Source organism: Arachis hypogaea, chromosome 16 (genome assembly GCF_003086295.3).
Source record: "Arachis hypogaea cultivar Tifrunner chromosome 16, arahy.Tifrunner.gnm2.J5K5, whole genome shotgun sequence".
Taxonomy (NCBI): domain Eukaryota; kingdom Viridiplantae; phylum Streptophyta; class Magnoliopsida; order Fabales; family Fabaceae; genus Arachis; species Arachis hypogaea.
In genome coordinates, this window is record NC_092051.1 from 134,216,871 (window position 1) to 134,223,489 (window position 6,619).

Consider the following 6,619-nt stretch of genomic DNA (forward strand, 5'->3'; position numbering starts at 1 on the left):
CTTTATTTCTTCCTTGTTGCAGCAACTATTGCATTCAGGTAAGAGTTTTTGGTTCTTTCTCACCCTTATTCTTATTCTAATATGTTGTAATTTTAGTGAGATGCATGTAATCACTTTTAGAATGTGATATTTCTTCTAGTGTTTGGTGTCTTTTTGCTACTCGTTGCCTGTTTTTAGATAGTTTTGAACTGTTGTGGTAGTTGTTGTAATATGAGTACCATTGTTAGGTTTTGATTTTTTCCTTTTGAGGTTTTGGATAGTGTAGAAGGTTCTTATTTGTGGGATTTTTTATGATTTAGGATAGAAAATCCTCTTTCTGTAAAATGGAGAAGAAATTTCCCCTTCGTGACATAATAGTGGTGGCCCTGTAGGTATTCCCGAGATGTCGAGGAAGAAGATGGTCACCTCTCGTGAACGGGTTGGGACGTCGTCTTCTAGAGCGACTTCCCGAACTCCTCAACGCGTAGGCCAACAATGCTTTGACCCATACTCATGGGTTTCTGCAGAAGTAAAATCTACTCCTTTTACCATTATGGAGGATGAGCTTGAGGCCATGTGTGTATCCGGGGTCATCTTCGATTCCAACATGGAGAATCTATATATGCTTTCTATTCCTCATCAAAATGATCGAATTTGCCACTTTAACCATCATGCAAGTTTCCGACCTAATTGGTTGTGGATGTACGAAGCATTAATTACTTGTATAGAAATTTGTCTCCCATTTTCTGATTTTCAACAAGATATTTTAGGATATACTGGTTGTGCGCCTTTATAGTTGAACCCCAACTCCTGGGCTACTATCCGGGGTTTCGAATTGTTGTGTTCATTCTTAAGACTGATAGCTACTTATAGGATTTTTTTTCTATTTTTTCACTTTGACAGTGCCTTTTAGTTTCCAGGCTCGCAAGTTTATCTCCTTTCGAGGTATCCCGAATAAGAAGATTTTTACTCTTTTTGAAGAGTCGTATTATGATTTAAAAAAAAAAGTTTTTTAAGATTGAGAGAGTATATGGTTTAGGGTTATTTTGAGTATTTTGAAAACTTGGGACTTATATATACTTATGTAAATATTCTCTGGCCAGTCTTAGTTTCGCAGGTTGAGCTTGGAGTTTGAATATTTGTATCCTTGACACTCTATTCTTATCATATATATATCTATCTTTACCTTTTTCATACGCAAGTAATCATTAACCTAAGCATTGCGCTTTTTTTTTCACGTTTTTTCTTAACCAAACTTCAAAACTCCATGAATATTATATTCGTTCAATTATATTATGTATGTATATTTTATTTTAGAGGTCGTAATACCACACCACCTCTGTTTTACGACTTAAGCGTAAAGCTCTATGTGGTAGGGTGTTACACACCGCCGTCGAGCAAACGCTGCCGCGGAGTTGCCAGAGGCTGCAGCCACTATTATCTGGGTCACGGTGGTCAAGGCAGCCACTGTTGGGGTCTGCCAAAACTGCTTGGAGCTCGTCGCCGTGGCTGTGGCCATCGGAACCACCGTTGGAGCTACTGTTGTTCGATTTAGTAGTTCCTCCTTGGTTACGATAAGCGTTTTCATTTCGAAACCTTTGAAATCAGTATTCTATTATATATGTTAAAGATTCTGAGATTTTGATAACGTAGGGTCGAGTTCTGGTTATTGCATGTTGCGATTAAAGTTGTCGTTGTTGTTGCAGAAGTGGAATGGAACTGTGGATGCAATTGGCGCTATTGTGGGCTGGGAGAAAAGGAATTTTGACGCGTTTTATAGCCTTCGGGTTTCGACTATTCGAGGTAGGGGCTTTACTTAAAACGTTTTTATTTTCAAGAATTGCATGAAAAATATAATTTTATGATTTGGTAAGTTTTATGGATTGAACTGAGTTGTGTGGGATGGATGTAATTGTTTGCTTGATTGATTTATTAATTGATTGAGAATGTTTAGTTTGTGGTTGCTTAATAACGCGATATTTGCATGAAATTGAAATATGAAAAGTAATTGTTGATGTTGGGGTTTGATGGTTAAAGTGGTTTCTTGATTGAGTTAGTGGTTGTTGAAATGGTTTTGCTTGAATTATCGAAAGTGATGGGTTGCTGTACTTTTTTTGTTACATTAATTTTTTTGATTTGGGCATTGGATTAAACTTTGTTTGATGAAGTGTATTTTTGTAAGTTGATTGGATATTATTTAATGCTGGAAATTCTAATTGATTTGGTTCATTTTGGATTACTTTGGGTCAAGATAAATTGAGAAATTATGAAAATAAGGGAACCCGTAAAGGTGGTAAAGTTCGAGTTTTAAAGGAGATATTGCTAAAAATTTTATAAGAATTTGAGTAAAAATTGAGTTATACCAATAATGGCTATGTGCATGATAATAACGGATCTATATTGACGTTTGGATTTAATATGAATTATCACGCTTTGGTTATTCAAAAATTTGAAAAGCAATTTGGATATTGGTTGATATTGTTTTTAGTTGAAAATTAGGAGACCAAGTAAAGCTCCTCTATAAATCTAATAAGTTATCAGAACTTAGTTCCTTATTTTGATGATGAAAATTTGAATGTTTTGATTATATTAATGCATTTCATTGTTTAAGGTTATGTTTACGAGACTTTGGAAGTTTTAAAACTTATTTTGAAGTTTTATCTGGAAAATTTGGATTAAAGAGTTAAATTTTGAGAAGTTTTATTGAATTAACTTATTTTTGGTTAGCAACGAAGAGAAAGAATGAATAATGAAAGATTTCTTGAAAATGGGTTAGCTAAAGTAAAGTTTTAAAAGTTAATTAATTAATTACCTAAAGGTTTTGAGAATAAGAGTGAGTTGGAGGTTTTAATGGAATCAAATATAAGAGTCGAGGAAGTTATTCAAAGAATATGAATTTCAAGTCGGGAATTCTAAGAATGAAATATGAGATTATGATTATATTAATAACGAATTTGATGGAGATGATGATTATAACTGATTTTTGTGGGGATGTTGGTTTCCCACAGTGAGGACGGTGGTGATGTCCCGCTCATGAGATATACAGGGCACTCGACCCTGCGAGGTGCATAGGACACTCAACCCTGCGAGATATACAGGGCACTCAACCATGCGAGGTGTACAGGGCACTCAACCATGCGAGGTGCACATGGCACTCTCCCTGTGATGTGTCGGGTTTTGGCAATTTAACCGACGTGTGAGCTCATGGTCAGTAGGATAGGCATGCATTATATGCATCTATGTGACATTGTTTGGGTGTGCATATTGTATTTGGTTTGTCTATGTGAATATTTCTGATTAACTGCTAATTGCTATACTTGCTGTAATTACTCTTGATTGTGTTTGAACTTCATTATTTGTGATTGTGACTGGTTGATTTGGATTATGGTGGTTGATTTTTGATTGATTGTGTTTGATTATATGTTGGGCCAGAGGTCAAGATTTGATTATATGTTAGACCGGAGGCCAAGATTTGATTATATGTCGGGTCGAAGGCCGTGATTGGCTATGCTTGGGCCGGAGGCCATTATTGGTAAGTTTGGATTGATTGATCCTTTGGTATATATTGAAATATTATGTGATTTATCGAGATTGGAACTTTTTATAAATAAATATATGAAGTTGAATTTTCGGATTATTTATATGCTGATGTTTGAATAGATTCATAAGATGAAGGATAATCGCTGTGGTTGAAATGCATACTCTTCTTTATACGTATCCTCGCTCTTATAATAATTTTGAACTTCTCTGGTGAGACCGTGTGATTAGATTCTCACTCCTCTACAGACTTTTCCTTTCAAGACGGATGAGGAAGCTTATGAAGTTTTCGCTAAATCTTTAGCTATGCTGTTTCTGTTTGTATATATTAGTTATAGTTTCCCTTCGCCATTGATATTATATTTTTATAAAAAAGGATAGGAGTCGTGATTGTTATGTTTGTAAGTTATATGTATAAAGAATTCTCATTATTATATATATATGAAGTGTTGTGATTGGTTCGTATGTATGTATGTACATTTTCACGAAAAAGTATTTCTATTTTTTTCAAAGAAAACAACGACACAGTTTCGAGTTAAAAAGGCTCCTATTTTATTATTAAGTATATGGAAGTCGTCGTAATATCCTCGCTATCAGAGTGGTGTAGCTGGAAGCGTGACATTCTGATAGTAAGGGTGTTACACAAGCTGCTGTGGATGGCACTTTTGATATCGAGAAGAATATGCTGGACCAAATCAAACTTATAACTCCCGACCTGGACATCTCCAATGTCGGGGTCTTTAAGAAAGTGGCAGATGGAAAGATCGTTGACATAATATAACTTTGTAAAGAATTTTTTAAATGTCCTTTTGTAGTTAGGTCAGAACTTCCCTAAGTAACATTTTATTTATGCTTGCATTGTTGTAAGCAACTTTAGGTAGCGTTTGGTGGAGAGACAGAGACGGAAAGACTGAAACTGAGAGACAGAGACTAAGAGATAGAGATTGAAATAAATCTCAGTATTCTGTTTGGTGCAAAGTGGGAGACAGAAACTAAAATAAAAATAAAACTCTAATTTAATTTGCACAAAGGGTAAAATTAGAATTAATTAATTGAAATGAGGATATTTAAATATAAAATGTTATTAAAGTTTCAGTCTCTATCTCTAAAAATTTTAGTCTCCTGTGTCCCTACTTTTTGGAGGTACTGAAATACTGAAATTTTAGGGACAGAGACAGAAATTTTAGTACCAGTCTCTGAACCAACAAACATGATACTGAGTCTCAGTCTCTCAATCTCTGTCTCAGTACCTCAAAACAAACGCTACCTTAGTGTTTGTTTCTTTTTGATGCTGTCAAGCTGGCGCTAAACGCCACTATTCGACATTTAGCGCCAAACGTCTTGTACTTCGTGCAAGCTTTCTATGAAGCTGGCGCTAAAGTGTGCTAAGATTTTGCGAAGGTGGCGCTAAACGCCACTACCTGGCATTTAGCACCAGGTGCCCATAAAAGAAGAGAAACATTTTGTTTTAGTGGCGCTAAACGCCATTGCTCGGCGTTTAGTGCCAGGTCCGTGTTTTTAGGTGGGGACCACATACGCAGCTACTCTCCACGGAAGGGTCACTTAGGTTTTTAATTATTTTTTGAATTGGAAAAATATATTATTAGGTTTTTAGAATTTTAATTTCAAATCCGTTAGGATTAGATATAAAAGGAGAAAAGATTGAGTCCTACGGGCTCTCTTCTCTTCTTTTCCCTCATTCTGCATTTTTGCACTTTTTATTCTAGGTTTTTCTCTGAGTCATAAGAAACTAAATCTCCACTGTTAAGGTTAGGAGCTCTGTTTAATTTAATGGATTAATACTATTGTCATTCTACTCTTAATCAGTGCACTGATTTGAATTCAAGGAATGGTTTCGTTCTTCATCCTAGGAATTAGAGTATAATTGAAGATAACTCTTTTTCTAATTGAATTCTTGTTGAATATTGGAAAAGTTAAATCACCTGAATAATAGCTTGAAATCAATTCCTGATAATTCTCTTATTATCTGGATTTAACGTGATACATGACATATAATCATTTTATCTTTAGGTACTTAGAGTTTGTGTGGCTCATAAACTAGAATTGAACTTAATCTTCTAATTTAAATTAAGTGACCAAGAAATTAGCAGTTGATTGAATTTGAGGAGATTAAAATACTAAGGAATTAGGGTTTAATCACTTAAGGTTTGCCATGAATTGAATCTTTACTTGATTAAAGTAGTTGATAAGAATTGTTAATCCGAAAATTTAAATATCTCCGAACCCTTCTGTTTGCTTTCTTGCATTCTCCAGTTTACTATTTTATACTATTTGAACTTGAAACCACTCAATTTAACTTGTCTAACTAGCCTAATCACTCAATTATTGTTACTTAGTCCATTAATCCTCATGGGATCGACACTTACTCACCTGAGTTATTATTTGGTACAACCCAGTACATTTGCCGGTTAGTTTATGGTATTCGAAATTCCGCATCAAGTTTGCACCGTTGCCTGGGATTAACTGTGATTGACAACTACCCGTTATTTAATTATCTAGAATAGATGTTTTCTTGCTTTAATTTACTTATTTTTATTCTTTAAATTTTTTAAAAAATTGCTTTCTTTATTTTCAAAAAATTTTCCTCTTTTATTTATCTTATTTTATTTTATTTTATTTTATTTACTTAGTTTGCCTCACTGGAAATTTTTTTCATTCTGACGTAGAGATTTCCACTTTTTCCTATTTTCAATTTGTTTATGAGTAGAAACAAGGACAAATAACATTTTCTTGATCTTGATCCTAAGATTGAAAGGATCGTTAGAAGACACCAACAACAGGCTAGAGCTTATAGAGGTGCTGAAAGTCTCAAGGACAATTTTGAAGAGAAAGTTGAAGAAATCACTATGTAGCCAAATAACAACAACAACAATGTTGTTATTCCTAATGCTTCTAGTGCTCCTGAGCAACCAAGAAGGACTCTTGGTTCTTACACTACTCCAAATTCCACTTTCTATGGTAGTAGCATTGTTGTGCCCCCTGTAAATGCCAACAATTTTGAGTTGAAGCCTCAACTCATTACTTTGGTGCCACAAAACTGTCAGTTTTATGGACTATTGCAGGAAGACCCAAACTTGTTCAT